The sequence below is a fragment of the Tursiops truncatus genome, chromosome 8 (assembly GCF_011762595.2).
Source record: "Tursiops truncatus isolate mTurTru1 chromosome 8, mTurTru1.mat.Y, whole genome shotgun sequence".
NCBI lineage: Eukaryota > Metazoa > Chordata > Mammalia > Artiodactyla > Delphinidae > Tursiops > Tursiops truncatus.
In genome coordinates, this window is record NC_047041.1 from 69415618 (window position 1) to 69430765 (window position 15148).

Sequence of the window (15148 nt, forward strand, 5' to 3'; positions counted from 1 at the left end):
TGTTTAGAAACCTCTTCTGAAGTTCCTTAGTTATAAAAGACAAAAAGCCACATGCTACTAGAAAAGTTCTTGTTCTTCCTGCTGCTATAAAAACAGCTAAAAATAATACACAGAAAACAATATGCAACATTTAAATATATTTCCTGGCTAAAAAATCAGATCTGCCACAATGTACATCCCTGGGTAACCATTTAACTAGAATGCAATGTGAATGATGTCCTTATGGGTTGTACAGTGTGTAGTGCCACAAACAATGTTGGAAGTTGCATAGAAAACGTGGCTGTAGATTTGAAAAAGAAACTAATGTCGTGTAGAATGATTGGTTTTCAGATAATGAATGTACATATTTTTGAACATGCCTCAATTTATGATCTTTGATAGGCAAAGTACTACTGTTGAGTGAGTCACCAAAATATGTACCAAAGAAGATATAACCTCAACAGTGTTACTTTTTAAATAAAAGTGATTTTTAGAGAAAAGTGACGAAGTGTAACTACTGGTGAAGTGATTTCCCTGGTGGGACTAAACAGAAAAAATTAGGGATAAGATTACAGAGATAACACCATGGACTAACTACATCATTCACAGCCAAGCAATTTCGGCACAATGTTAAAGCCAAGTGCTACAGGATGATGCGATTACTTTAAAAATTAAACCTATAAAACACAGTAAAATCTTTACAATGCTTTGAAACGAGATGAGGAGTAACCATGAGAATTGTTTGCACTACCCACAGTTTCCACTGCTTATCTCATGGCAAAGTTTCCAAACTTAAGGATAAGGAACAAAAAAACTCATGTACCAAATGTGTTAACCTTTTATGTGATGACAAGTAGCTGTGAGTGCGTGTTATCAAATAGCTAGACTAGACTAGATAGATAGATGGACAGACAGATAGACAGATACGTACATACATACCATCAAAAAATTTAATCTGTCTCTTCAAGGTGAAGGTGATATTTTATCAAATGATACAGTAAATGCTTTTCAAAACAGATAAATTCTATTAAAAAAGTATTTTAAAAACATGTTTGGAAATGAATCCATCATAGTGTGATTTTATTACCAAAAATTCTATGTCTATCACCTACAAAAACTTTCATCTGTTTTCAATTTGAAAATTGGCAACAGAATATTCTAACCTGTTTAATGCTGTTCCAAAGAGTTTCAATGTGTTTTTGAGCCCATTTATTAAATATATGGTAAAAACAACTGATTGTCATCAGAGAAGATAGAGATTTACTAGCCACATTTTAACAAATTTTTGCATATTTTGTGTAAAGGATTAATAAATTAGTATCACATGTTACTAAGTGCAAACCATAATGTACTTCTTCCATTTGGATGTATTTTTCTTTCTGAGGTATTAGTTTTAGCTGTGGTAGCATTAAAACCATGTAGCAAAGAAAGCCAAACCTAGAACCAAATCTTTAAATCACTTTATCACCGAGTGTTAAATTAAGACTTTTAAAAATACCAAAGCTATAACAGAGTTTGGGGGAACCACAGTTAGTTTTTAAATATTATTTATTCTATCTATACCTCTTTCAATTTAATATCTATTTATGAATGTTTTATAGCATATACTACCACAATAGTACATGTATAAAATTTTAAATAAATATGGACATGTATTAGGGCACATGCTCATAAATATTTCGCTGGTGGTGTGCCCTATCCAAAACGTTTGGAGATCACTATTCTATTATAGTCAGAAGTTCCCCCAAATAAGCCTTAAAATTATCTTGTCAAGAGGAATACTTCCAGGCTCACCCTTACCAACAATACTGTCCAGTTGTCCTTAGGCTAACCCAGCCACTTAAGATTTCTATTTCCTTCTCTCCTTTAACATCCTAAATTATGATCTTTTCACCTCAGCTACTGAAAATGCTACATTCACACCAATCAAGCAGGGAGGATACCAACTAGTGCTACTATGTGATAACATTCAAACAAACATTTTATTAATAATCAAAGTTATTTACTTTTAAGATGCAATAGCAATATATGTATTTAAAATTAAATAGAAGCTTCCTTTGAAACAATTTAGGATGTCCAAATAATTTAATGTCCCTCTTACTAAATGTAATAAAATTATATTTCTATTTTTAAATTACCCCTGATATAATTTGTTAAATAAGCAAAACTAAAAACTGTATAATCATAGCCTCATAAGGGATAGGGAGGGTGGGAGGGAGGGAGATGCAAGAGGGAAGAGATATGGGGATATATGTATATGTATAGCTGATTCACTTTTTTATGAAGCAGAAACTAACACACCATTGTAAAGCAATTATACTCCAATAAAGATGTTAAAAAATAAGGTAAATAAACAAAGGACATTGATACAAATGTCCTGTTTTACTGGGATTGTAATAGAAACCAGTGTATGCATAGATCAGAAAGGAAGAAGAAAATGATCCAAAGATGTGAAAGTGGTGCTAACAACATTCAAAAGAAAAAAATCAGCATACAATATGAAAGGGTATACATTTCCATATACTTTACTCTCACTCCTGGTAACATGAATGAGTTTTCCATGTGAACATAACGAAGAAATTAAACACAAAATTTCACAACTAAGACATAACTAATTATGATGAGTGCTTTGGAAAAGGTCCCAAGGTGTCATAATTAAAGGCTGAGGTATTTTTCATTCTTTCTCTGCCATGCCATACACAGAATTAAGAGTTGCCAAGTTCACTAGTCCCACCAAATGTAGGTTGCTATATATATTTTCCTTGGAGAAAATAAGCCTGTTACAAATTAGTACACAATTTAAAACACGTAAGTATTCAGGGTACATGACCCTACCTTAGCATGCCTGTAAATCACACAAATCTATACAAAAAGTACAAATATGTAGGCATTCTCTGGAACTGTTGTCTGTAAAAGTTTAAAGGGTCTAACCTCAGAGAAGCTGAAAATTTCTTTTAATAATGCCTTAGAGTATTATATTAAAAAATAAAAATTAAATGTAACATGTAATTTTAGTTGGTTCCAAGATTAAAATTCTTTTTTAAACCTCAATATATCTATTTTCAATATGCATCTTAACAGTGGGAAAAGACTACAGTTAAGAAATTTTAAAATACACTATATCCAATCTCCTGGGATAAACCATAATGCAAAAGAATATTTAAAAAAGAATGTCTATATGTGTATAACTGAGTCACTTTGCTGTACAGCAGAGATTGGTACAGCACTGTAAATCAACTACACTTCAATTAAAAAAAAAAGACAACCAAATTCAAGGCCACTGCTAGAGTCATCTTATATTTTGCTTGTAAACTCAAAACTCAGAAGTTGACTAAATGGAAGCAAGTGTTAAAAAAAAAAGAAATTTTAAAATAGGCCAGTTTTCCTCCAGTACGTATTTGGATCTTCAAACTCAAGAGTAAAAAATGTTCCTGAGACTCAGTTAACTAATATGCTGTGTTCCAAGTTTGTTAAACTTTGTTCAGTTGCTATATTATTTCAGTTTTTATTTTCTTTTTGCTTGGGCTTTTGTTTCTTATTAAAGACCTCAACTGAAAGTTGTAAAGGAAAATGTTCTTTAAAGCATCATAACTAATTTAATATGACTAAGGAGATGTTTTTAAACTGTTTTATAGAATTTTCACATCTTTTTTCCTCTTTTTTCCTCAGCTTCAGAGCCTTTCTTTTTTAATGGAGAAATTTCATCATATTTTTCATGGCATTATCAACACTTCGAGTCTCCAGCATACCAAAGCACTGGTAAGGAAAACAGTAGGTTAAGGTCATTGCAGAAGAGGGCCATAACTTCTCCAGCCTATGTGACCACAAAGCCCTTTTCAGAAAGTGATTATATCACAAAGTCTATATATAAGCTGCAAAATCTCAATAGGTGTATTTAATTTGGAGAAACAAGTTATTAAACAACAAAAAACTTGCAAACCAAAAACAGAAAAGAAGGCCTGTAGCTCAGAGAAAAGGCATTCAGAAAGTTATTAGAAAACATGAGATCCCAGATTACAAAACTATAAAGGGTGCATTTAGCATCCCTATTTGAAATTATCAAGAGTAGAGAGGGGTTGCTGCTGCTACTACTATTTCTACTACTGCTGATGTTCATCATCATCATTATGTAATAATAATTTGTATTTCTTCCCAAAAATTTGAATCACTCTGAGGATTAATTTCTTTTCACATTATCCCTCAATGAAAAAGAAGTTATGGAATATGCCAACATTATAGTTGGAAAACTCAGAAATAACACCCAGATCTAAAAATTTCCAGATATCTCCCTTTCTCTAAGACCATGCTTGCCAATTGAAAAAAAAAACTTTTTACAGTACAAGATACAAAATTTCATTAATTCATGGTCCAGATCATCAGTTCATATATTAATAAGCCATTTATTTTAATTTTCATACTTAGTTACATATTTGAAGGAAAGCAATAATTTGGAAAACTTCTCTGTACCTTAAAATATACTCACAATGTCCCTGACCACAAAACTGAGCTAGGAAAGAGAAGTACAGAGGTTAAGCTGCTGGCCTATGGCCACTTCACATTCATGATAGACATGGCCTTTCTAGGATCACAAAGACACAAATATGAGACATTTTGCTATCAGACTTACAAAATAGTCAATAATACCATCAAATGTTTCCCTCATGTCCAATGCTCTTCAGGATGTTACTTCAAATAACCTAATTAACCTTTATGACACAGCCCAAAGGCCATCTCCTACTAGAAGCTTTCCTTGACAGAGGTACTTCTGCTCTTATACATACCTCCATTATAGCAATTAGCACACTGCATAGAATTACCTATATTCATACCTCCTCACTAGGATCAATCTTGCATTTTCATCTTTGAAATTATGTAAGCAAGTGGTTCTCAACTTTTCACTGTCAAGGGTCCTTTTATTAATCCTCCCTCATAAAACCCATATTTTGAAAAAGTGCTGTCTTTCAAACTAGCCATACTTATTATTTATAATTAAATCATTTCTTAATTTTTAAATTAAAGACATATATAAACTGACATTTAATGCTCCTGATCAACAATGTATTATTCATCTACATTCAGTATACGGAAAAGCAGCGTTGGTTTGGCTCTGGAAATAAGTATGAAGATAAAACAAATGAGTACTGACATCATATAAAAGAGATTGGGGGAAAAAAGAAGGCCAAAAATGTCAGCCCTAATTTATGACACACAAGCTTTGTTTATAGTGAATAATATCCTGAAGCAAAACCCAACTGAAACAGTTATTCCTATCAAGTAGGAAGTTAAACAGTATGACTGGTAAGGTTATCTACCCTGTATACCTTTTATTGAATGAGGCAATGAATATGAAAGCACTTTGAAAACTGAGTTCTATAAAACACATGAGAATTAAGGGCCCTTTTCATGCTACAGTTCTACTACTAATTACTTATAACTATTGTGAATTAATCCTAACACAGTTGCCTAGAACTGTTCTAGACACTTCTATATAAATTATCTTCAAACTTAATCTTCCCAACAACCCTATCTGATAAATTCTATCACAATCCCCATTTTAAAAATTAGGAAATTGAGACTTAAAGAGGTTGCATAACTTTGCTAAGGTCGCTCAACTAATTTAGGAAATAAGACTTCAAAGAAAAGATTCAAGAAATAAAAATTGCAAGTTTAATTTTGGTTTTTTCACATGTAGGTGTGTCATTCAAATGAAGAATATGCTTCCATTTTTTTCTTAAAATCAAAGCAAAAGAAAGCAGGTTAAGATGTATATATTTGACATTCAGAACTTCCTAGTGTTAATCACTGAAACACATAACCAAAGAAGATTATAAAATCTCCTTCTCTGCTGGCTTTCCCAAAAAAGAGAGCTTCTTAACTAATTAGAATGGAGATATACACTCCTGGAGGAGGGAGGATGTCAGATGAAATGATATTTCAAAATCTCTTCTAGCCCTTAGAACTGGAATATTCTCAAATTTGAGAGCTGGACATCCAAACTCTGCATTTGGTCACTACTCTACCCCAAGTCTGAGAGACTACTAATTAATTCTGCTTTCTAGGGAAGAAAGAAAGGAGCATGTATTGCTGTGAATATTTCATGTAAGAGGAAAAGAAATCGATTATATAACTTGCCAAAGATTACACAACAAGTACGTAGTAAAGCTGAAATGGGAAGCCAGCTCTGTGTAATTCTAAGTACAATACCCCTTCAACTATCATAGATAACATATATTAACTATTGAGCTTAGTGCTTTATATTTATTTATCTCATTTAATCCTCACAATAACCTTATGATGTAGATATTATTACTCTCATTTTAGAGTTGAAGAAACGGAAGGTTAGAGATTACACCATGGGTATATTGGGGGCATATGGGGTGGCTGAGTTCTCCTACATAGAAGGTTCAATGCCCATGGAGATAACTGGAGATTATTTCTGAGAAAATACTAACATTCTTGCCCTTTGATACTCTTTCCCAAGAGAGAACAATGAACTATTCTCTCCTAGTTAGGAGCATTTTTCTCCACTTCTACCAATGACCTGCTTAGCACCATGACAACCGTGCCTAAATTTCCCACCTATCAAATATTAAAAATCTTCAATAGAAGAGAAAGTCCTTAAAAAGTAAAAACTTGTGACTTCAAAAATGCCCTTCAGGATACCTAGAACTTAGTGCTCAATCACATTACCCAATGATCTGTTTGTAAAACATAAAAGGAAATATTTGCAACCATGCCTCGGAATGAGTCCCATTTAAAATCTGTGCTTGTCATTGAAAAAAAAATCTGTGTATATGTCAATCCCAATCTCCCAATTTGTGCACTACTATATATAAAATAGATAACTAATAAGAATCTACTGTATAGCACAGGGAACTCTACTCAGTACTCTGTAGTAACTATATGGGAATAGAATCTAAAAAAGAGTGGATGTATGTATATGTATAACTGATTCATTTTGCTGTTCAGCGGGAACTAACACAACATTGTAAATCAACTATACTCCAATAAAAGTTAATTTTTAAAAATCTGTTGCATTTTCGTTTTTCCTCATATTGTGCTCGTGCAGTCGTGGAATGTAAAGCATCTTTAACTTTCTTTGTCTAATTTTAAAGAACTACTTTTCAAAGAAGCAAAAAAATTGTGCTCAGTGAAGTCAAAATCACAAATAGCACTGAAGTCCCTTTTTGCATTTGAATGGATACATTAAAGATAGATAATTCAATTCGTCTCTTTAAGATGACTAGAAACAAAAAATTATTGAAGATAGCAGGGGTAATAGATCATCTAAAGATTTTTCTTGTGAAATTTTCAGAGAAGAAAGAGATCATGGGAGAACTTGAAATGAGAGAATACAGAATGTTTGCATAGATGCTAACATGCACATCACATAAAGAACTTTGAATTACCTTATATTTATTATGCTTATTTATACATGTCATCATTGAAAAGCATCAAATCAATATACTTAAGTAATTTTGATCCAAAATAGTTTAAACACAAAAACTCTTAAAGGATTTCATACTATCATATTAGGCTTCTTCAATACATGGTGCTTCAATCAGAAAAATCTTTTAAAAGCTTTATAGACTGGGGAGCTTAGTAAATAAAATATACTAGTGAATTCCTTACCACATGCATAGAAAGAGAGCAAATACGGAAATAGAAAATCTAGAAAATTACAGAACAGCGAATTCAAGTCAATTACCAAAGATGAAAATTTTCTAAAATATACACAACATTGGACTACCAATTGTTAGGTTTTTTAATTTCACTATCCTATCCCCAAATAACTACAGGCTATGATGCTAACCCAGTTCTTTATAAATAAACTCAAATGTCTCCCTATAAATGCAAAGAGATAACCCTTTAGATAAACATAAAGATTTCTATAGTTTCAAATAATTGTTTTTCACTTGAAGTAGTATGAAAGAGAATGTCACTATATATTTTCATGCCATTAAAAGGTAAAGAAGAACATTTCAGAATTTTTTAACATTTTGAAAAGGAATTTTTTTCCAATATTATGTACTGTGCAAAATAGTGAGGATTACTAAATATACTGGCATTATAAAATAGAAATAGCCGGGCAGTTGATTTTTTTATGTAGTTTATTAGTTTACAATAGATTATAGCATCTACAATTAACCTCAAAATAATTCACATCTTTACTAAAGATGAAAGTTTTTTTGAGTGAATAGTAAAATACGAGTGATATATAAGGGGTCTTAGAAGAGCAAGAAGAGATTCTGAATATAAACAAGCCATCATTCTGGTAAAAGGAAATACAAACAACTAGAATAAAAATAGTTGATGCACAAAAGCCATAATGAGGGGGTAGCTCAAAAAATAACTTCTACTTTGAATGGTTTGGATGAAATACAAATTATCCACAGAAAAGTGTGGACTGGCATAAATGTTTGTACAAAATTATAAGTGTATTTCAAGAAGTATGCAAGAGGCAACCGCCTGCATGATGCACAAGGTCCCGGCAATGCTCTGCTTAAGTGCTAGTGCACAGAGTCCAAACCACTGCATTTTAATTACCATGCAGCCTCAGATATATTGCCTTTGATATGGAAATGTTCTTGTTCTCTCATCTTCACATATGGTCTCATGCACAGAAATCTTTATCTGATTCATAAAAAATAAACTAGAATCCAATCTCAACACCTGACCTCAGTGCTTAGAAGTTTTTTACTAAGCATGGTGTCACTATAAAAAGAATGACTAATATTAGTGTTAAGTTGGATATTTTGAGCAACAATATAAAGGATTTGCAGTTAAGCACTGAATCGATAACTGCTTCTCTGAGGTTTTAGGGTTTCAAGGTCCCTTTTTTGAGATTATCACAGATTTGAGGAAGAACAGACCAGCACCCTTTTTCAGAGGTGAGAGAGTCCATAGTAGATTTAAATGATAATCCATCTTACAACCTCCACCTACACTTTCAATTGATATTTTCACCCAAATTATGACAATGGATATTTAAACCTGAAAAGCTCTATCAAAATCCATAACACAAATTTAAAATTATTTCCAGTTTGACTAAATGTCTAAACAAAACAATTAGCTGAAAAGCTTTTACCCTCTTCCACAGAACAAGGAAAATAAAGACACTCTTCCTATAAATGAATAATGAATATATAATAAGAGAATGATGAAAGTTTCTGATATAATTCTTACCAAAACAATTATTTTCAGATCACAGTTGAAGAACCTCAAGTGAAAATGATATGCTATACATTTAAAATGTGCTTACTGCTAATAAAATCTGCTTTTCATAGAGTATACCAGAGTGCCAGTTTGTTTTTGTTTTACTTGAGTATGTTGATAGAGCATAATCAGTAGAAAATGTGGAGTTAGGATAAAGACATAAAATGTTCAATATATTATTTTTCTTGTTAGGAAAAAAATAATAGGGCAGCGTTATCTTTCTTAAACAAGAAGCAATGCAAATGCAGAGAAGAGTCCATTTTCTGCTCTAAAAAGCAATGGATATTTGTTTGTTTTTTTAGCAAGTTTTTATAATAAAATCTGTTCTCATTAAATCTCATGTACCCACATAACTTGATAATTCTGAAATAACCTAGATTAACTTTTTAAAAAAAACGTAATATGACCCATCTAACCTCATGACAGCAGATAATACATCCCATCTGCAAATCATCTTGCTGAATGTTATCTGTGTTTTATCATTTCTAGTACCTGTCTGTGCCTGATATGGTACTCTCAGGCACATTAGCTTGATGGAATGTTTCACTTGACTTCAAAAACACCAATTGATATATATGCACCCCTAAACTATATTTAAACAAATAGCTCTTAGATCAATCAAAATTTTAGGTGTACTCTACTATACTTTTATAGAATGCTGTTTGGAAATAGTGAAAAGGTATATATGACTTCTCTCACTAACAAGAGAATTCTTTCAAACTTAGAGATATATAACCTAACAATATTGAAAAGTATAGAAGATATTAAAAGGGTTAAAGCCAGTGTATATTAAACTTTGTTAAAATTCATTTATTCCAGTACCTAGTGTACTAATTGAAAGAGGATTATTTAAAATGTCACTAGTTTCCTTAATATAAGATGGATATGTGTAAAAATTCATCAATGACCAATAACCCAATAATTCCTAAAAGAAGTCAAATAGAAACAGACATAAAATCTCAATAATGCCACCAAAATTTATCATTTATGTATTTAAAGTAATATATCTTAAAGCCTTATAAGAGAAAGATTTGCTAGATATGTTAACATATTTTAAATATGTGCTTTTCCCTTACTAAGAAAAATATCTGTTGCTTTCTACTACTAATGAAAAAATGTTCAGCAGACAATATTCCTACTGAATGTCATTTCTTCTAGATATTCAGTTACTGATTCCATTATAGAATCAACTTAAGGTATAGATATTGATACTGCTTTATTAATTAAGTTTTTTACATTTATCTTCCTTATAGTATAATGTTGAGCATTTTACTTACACAATATACTATTATAGGAGTTTGTATCATGCTCCATAATAATATACCCGTAAATGTTTTTTGCATTTTAAAAAATACATATACACCAAGAGAAAGTTCCTTCTTATTACTTCCAAAATAAAAATTAAGAGCAACAATAAATATGATAAACAATAAACAAAGACTATTTAGTTTTGCCACTATAAATAAAGGAATATGGTAGGAGAGCAGAGGAAAAAGGAGGTGTTGGTGGTACATGAGAAAAGCAACAGAAGATATTAACTTGCCTAAGGAATTAATGACCTAGCACTTGTCTGGATCCTGGTTACTTACTGCCTTTGGTCATAAACTAGATCTAACATGTGCAGTGCACACTTACTTGCTTTCAGAGTCTAAAGTATTTTTTTTTTTTTTGGTTGTTGGTTGTTGTTCTTGTCTTAGAAAGGGACAATCTCTCTGATTTATGAGGATTTCAAAAATGTAGGAGAAAAAAATTTACATGTCATTTGGCCTACTGCCCATGCACTCACATATGTGTATTCAGGAAGATACACTCAAATATATATAGATAATATATTTATGGTCTGGTACAGTAAAAAAAAAATTCAGTCATAACTTTTCCCCTACTATAATAAGAGGAAATATTTCATTGATTCAATAAAAAGCAAATGCAACTAAATAAACCATGTCCCCACCTTGCATCAGAAAGGCACATTCTTGCTGCCATAGACAAGCTAATCCTATCCCACTAAATTTGTGGAAGGTTTAAGATGTTTGCTTGTTTGTTTGTTTTAAAATAAAGAGGATCTTCTAGTAGGTATCAGGAATATCTGAATGGCCTAGAAACAAGGGAAGAACGGAGACTGATGAAAGTGCCTAATGCTGAGTACTGAATTCCATGGTGACTGCACAGGGTGACAGAGGGAAGGTCATGTTCATGACTGCAGAAATCTGGTCTCTGCCAGAGAGTGCAGGCTAAAGCTGACCTGAAGCTGGGGTCTGGGAAGCTAGGTAGGAAACTCAAGCACCAATCTGGGTACAGACAGAGAGGACAAGGCACTGCTCCTAAAAACCCCAGGCTGAACAAGAGTAGGACAGGGAAAGACAGCAGATATTTCCAGGTTCGCCCCACAGTGAACACGAGCAGCCCCAAGTGGCTAGGCCTGGAGGGGGAAAACAGAAGCTGCAGTCAGGGCACAGACAGTAATTTGCTGAGACCTCTGGGGTGGGTGTGCGAGGGAGCACAAAGACAGGTGAACAGGTCAACTAGAAGCTGAAACCCCTACCCCAGCCAGGATACAATGCCAAGTCTGGGCTAGTCCTACTGGGTTAGTGCATACAGAAGGGCACTAGCAGCCCTCCCCCATGGGCGGGGTGTGGAGAGTAGTATAGTGCCAGATTTACTCTGCATCCCCTTTCCTCATTCAGTCTGCACCCTGCCTCTGGTGTCCGGTTTGCCCATCTAACCAGTAGTCCGCCCTCAACCGAAAAATAAAGAGAGGACAAACAGGAAGAGAAGGGGAAAAAACGAGAGAAAAATCAAAGACAAGGCTACATTGTCACAGTCTTCCTTCTTGCCAGGGCCTCCCAAAGGCTGTCCTGGCTGGTTCGGCCCTCCCTCAGGAATCCTGTAGCCTGGAACGGTGCTGAGTGGACCAGGTCCGCCAAGCCCGTGCCTATGGGCCTCCGGGACGAGGTGCTGAGTGCGCAGGCTAATTATACATGTGGCATTTGGGCAGCCGACTGTCCAGTGACACCTTACCTTATGAGGAAACGTCAACCCCAGCAACTGTTCAAAACAAAATGCCATCGTGGGATCAGCTTCGCCGGCTCTTGGCCGGTTCAGGATTGCTTTTCCCACAGACTCAAGCACTTAGCGCAAGAATGTGGCCTGGGGAGGCTAGTCGTGAGCGGGCGGATGATGGGGGGGGGGGGGGGTGGACAGGCGGGGCGGTCCTTGCCAGGTGTCCATCCTGTCCCCCCTCGCCATGGATCAGCTCTCGGACCCGACCACTTGACCTTTTTATTCACCAAACCCACCTCCTAGAAATAGACTGGGCGGGGCTGTGTCTGCTCTCCTCGGGACCCGGGGAGAAACCTGGGCATGTGACTAAACAGGGCAAAAGGGAGGAGACCCTAGGGAGGCAGGGAGAGGGGGCACTCTCACATCCCGACTCCACTGGGTTGTTGGCTGGGCCGCCCGGCCAGGGCCAAAAGCCCAGCCGCAAGAGTGCGCGCCGGGGTCAAGCGCCCCGGACATGGACGTCATCGAGCGCCCCATTGACAGTGCGACGGGAGGTCCGGAGCCCAGGCCAGTTTGCCGCAGCAACGGCTGTGGGCCATCTCGAGACCGAAACTTCAAGCTTGGCCCTCAGAGGAGGTCACACACACAGAAGGAGCCGGGGACAGCCCATCTCTCTAACATCCCAGCCCCGCCAGCAAAGTCGAAGACTTATTTTTAGTCCCCAAATAGGGGCAGCATTCAATATCTGGTATCTGGCCATTCATACAATCAAACGTTTTCAAACTTGGTCAGCCTAAGAGAGCTTTAAAAAAATTAAAAAAAAAAAAAACCTCAAAACACGCCAGCAACAACTACCTTTTATCTGTTCCAAACACACCGATTCTCTTTTTATCTTAAAGCTCCGCGGAGCGCCCGGGAAACGGAGCTAATCTGTCCTCCGCAGCCCCTTTCTTGGTGCCCGAGCAACCCCGGCAACCTTTGCACAAGCCCCTTCCCTTTTCTGACCGGCCCTTTAAGGGAGAAGAAAGCAGCTCCCTCTGGGAGCCGTCAGGCTCGGGCTGGGCCCCGGGCGGGTGGCAGCACCGCCCCTGGGCCTGGGCCGAGCCCCAGAGCGGCGGATCTCTGCCGGTCTGCGGGGAGGACAACAGGCGGCGGGGCCCCGGCAGGGCGCCGAGAGAGACTGGGGCCGCCGGCAGGGTTCAGGGACGCGGAGAGCGGAAGAAACGTGTGGGCGGCTGTGCCTCTGCCGCGAGGACTCCGAGGCCGAGCCCGCTCCGGGAAGGGCTGGGCGGGCCCTCACACACACCCCCGCCGGCCCGGCACCACCGCCCGAGAGTCCGGGGAAAGAGGGCCACGGATTAGCGCTCGGGTTTCGGATTGTCTTGGAGTTCGGTTTGCTTATTCCTAAAAAGATCATAAAAAGTCACGTCCAAAAATGAGGGGTGGGGGAGAAAGGAGAGAGCGCAGGGAACTGGAGGCAACTCGCGCAGGGTCCCGGGAAAGTTGCGGCGGAGCGGTGTTGGCGTGAGGGTGGGAGGAGGGAGCATACGGCTTTTCTAGCTACCCGGGTTTTCTTTATGAGCTCCTCCCGGTAAACTTCACCCGGGCGGAGAGTGCGGCGGAGATCCTCGACTCTTGCCCGCCCTCGGCCAGCGTCAACCCCACAAATAGCCAAAGTTTCCAAACCAAAATGGGGGTGGGGTGGGGGTAGCGTTAGGAAGCCCAGAAACCCAGCAGGTCCTCCCGACCTCCCGCACCCCGAGCCTGGCTAACACAGAAGCACTCCGGAAAACTGCGGCATCGCAGTCAGTCACACGGCGAATCAACCCAACACTTTTCAAGAAAACAAAATATTCGCTGGGAAACTTACTTTGCATTTAGTCTCTATTCTTTGGGGGTATGCGGTTTAGGTCGGCTCGTAAGGGAAGCTCGTTTTGTCCAGGTTGGATATTGTCTACTTATGGATCAGCCCTTGGGTGAGGGTTTATTTTAATTTATGGCTTATGCATTCTTTTAAGGTCGATTTACATGACCTCCGGCTACAACTAAGACAGCCGAGGAGGGCACTCCAGTCGTCAGTCGGCCAAACCCACAATTAAAACAGCCCTCCCCCTAGTCTTGATGTGACTAGGACTCTCCCCGGGTAGGCTGGCTGCCTGCTTTTCTTTTTTCTCTCTCTTCTTTCGTCACTTCTCTGTTTTTTCCTTCCTTCTTTCTTTCTTTTCGTCTTTCTTTTTTAATATCACGAAATAAGATGTGGTATCAGTTTGAAAGTTTCGGTATAACTTTCTCCAGACCCAAGCCTGCAGCGATAACGAGAGATACAGCGCTCACAAAGCCCTCAGGATGCTGCCCTCTTGTGGGCACAAAGGGCCTTTCCACCCAGCGGTCCCATCTGAGCCCTCACAGAGCACACACGCATATACTTACACACGAGAGAGAGCGAGCGAGAGAGCGAGAGCGAGAGAGAGAGAGAGAGAGAGAGAGAGAGAGCGAGCGAGAGAGAGAGAACACTACACACGCAGGCATACGAGCTTCCTCCATCACACACTTGGCTCAAACTTCAATGAAATACCTACCTCAAACTTCACGGAGACTTGAGAATTCATTCTCTAAGCCACCTGACTTCTTTTTCATATCATTCCCAGTTACATAGATTAGAATATCTATACGGGGAGACGGAGGAGGAGGAATAAGGTGGGCTGAGAGGGCGGACAGATTTCCGGACGAATACTTAGGATGGCGATAACAGCTTTCTGTTGTCAAAGGTTGCGTTGTCTTTCTCTCCTGCCTTTTTTGCCTTAGTGTCCCACGCACAGTTATCTACGGCTACAACATGTGTTTTCTCCGAGTGGATTTTGGGGACAGGGGGGTGGCAAGAAAACCAGAAACCCGCCACGCAGATCTGTCACCGCCTCCGGAACAAGGCACAACTCTCCGAGAGGGGGACGCA

The 15148-nt window shown here is 37.7% G+C and overlaps 1 protein-coding gene across 1 annotated transcript in view; it reads right to left on the reverse strand.

The window, feature by feature from the left end:
- Window positions 1–14548, reverse strand: part of SOX6 (SRY-box transcription factor 6) — a 622270-nt gene extending 607722 nt beyond the window's left edge. The window contains exon 1 of the mRNA XM_073808646.1: window positions 14066–14548. The gene's annotated coding sequence lies outside the window, so the exon portion shown is untranslated. The remainder of the gene's footprint in view (window positions 1–14065) is intronic.
- Between the last annotated feature and the right edge of the window lie 600 nt (window positions 14549–15148).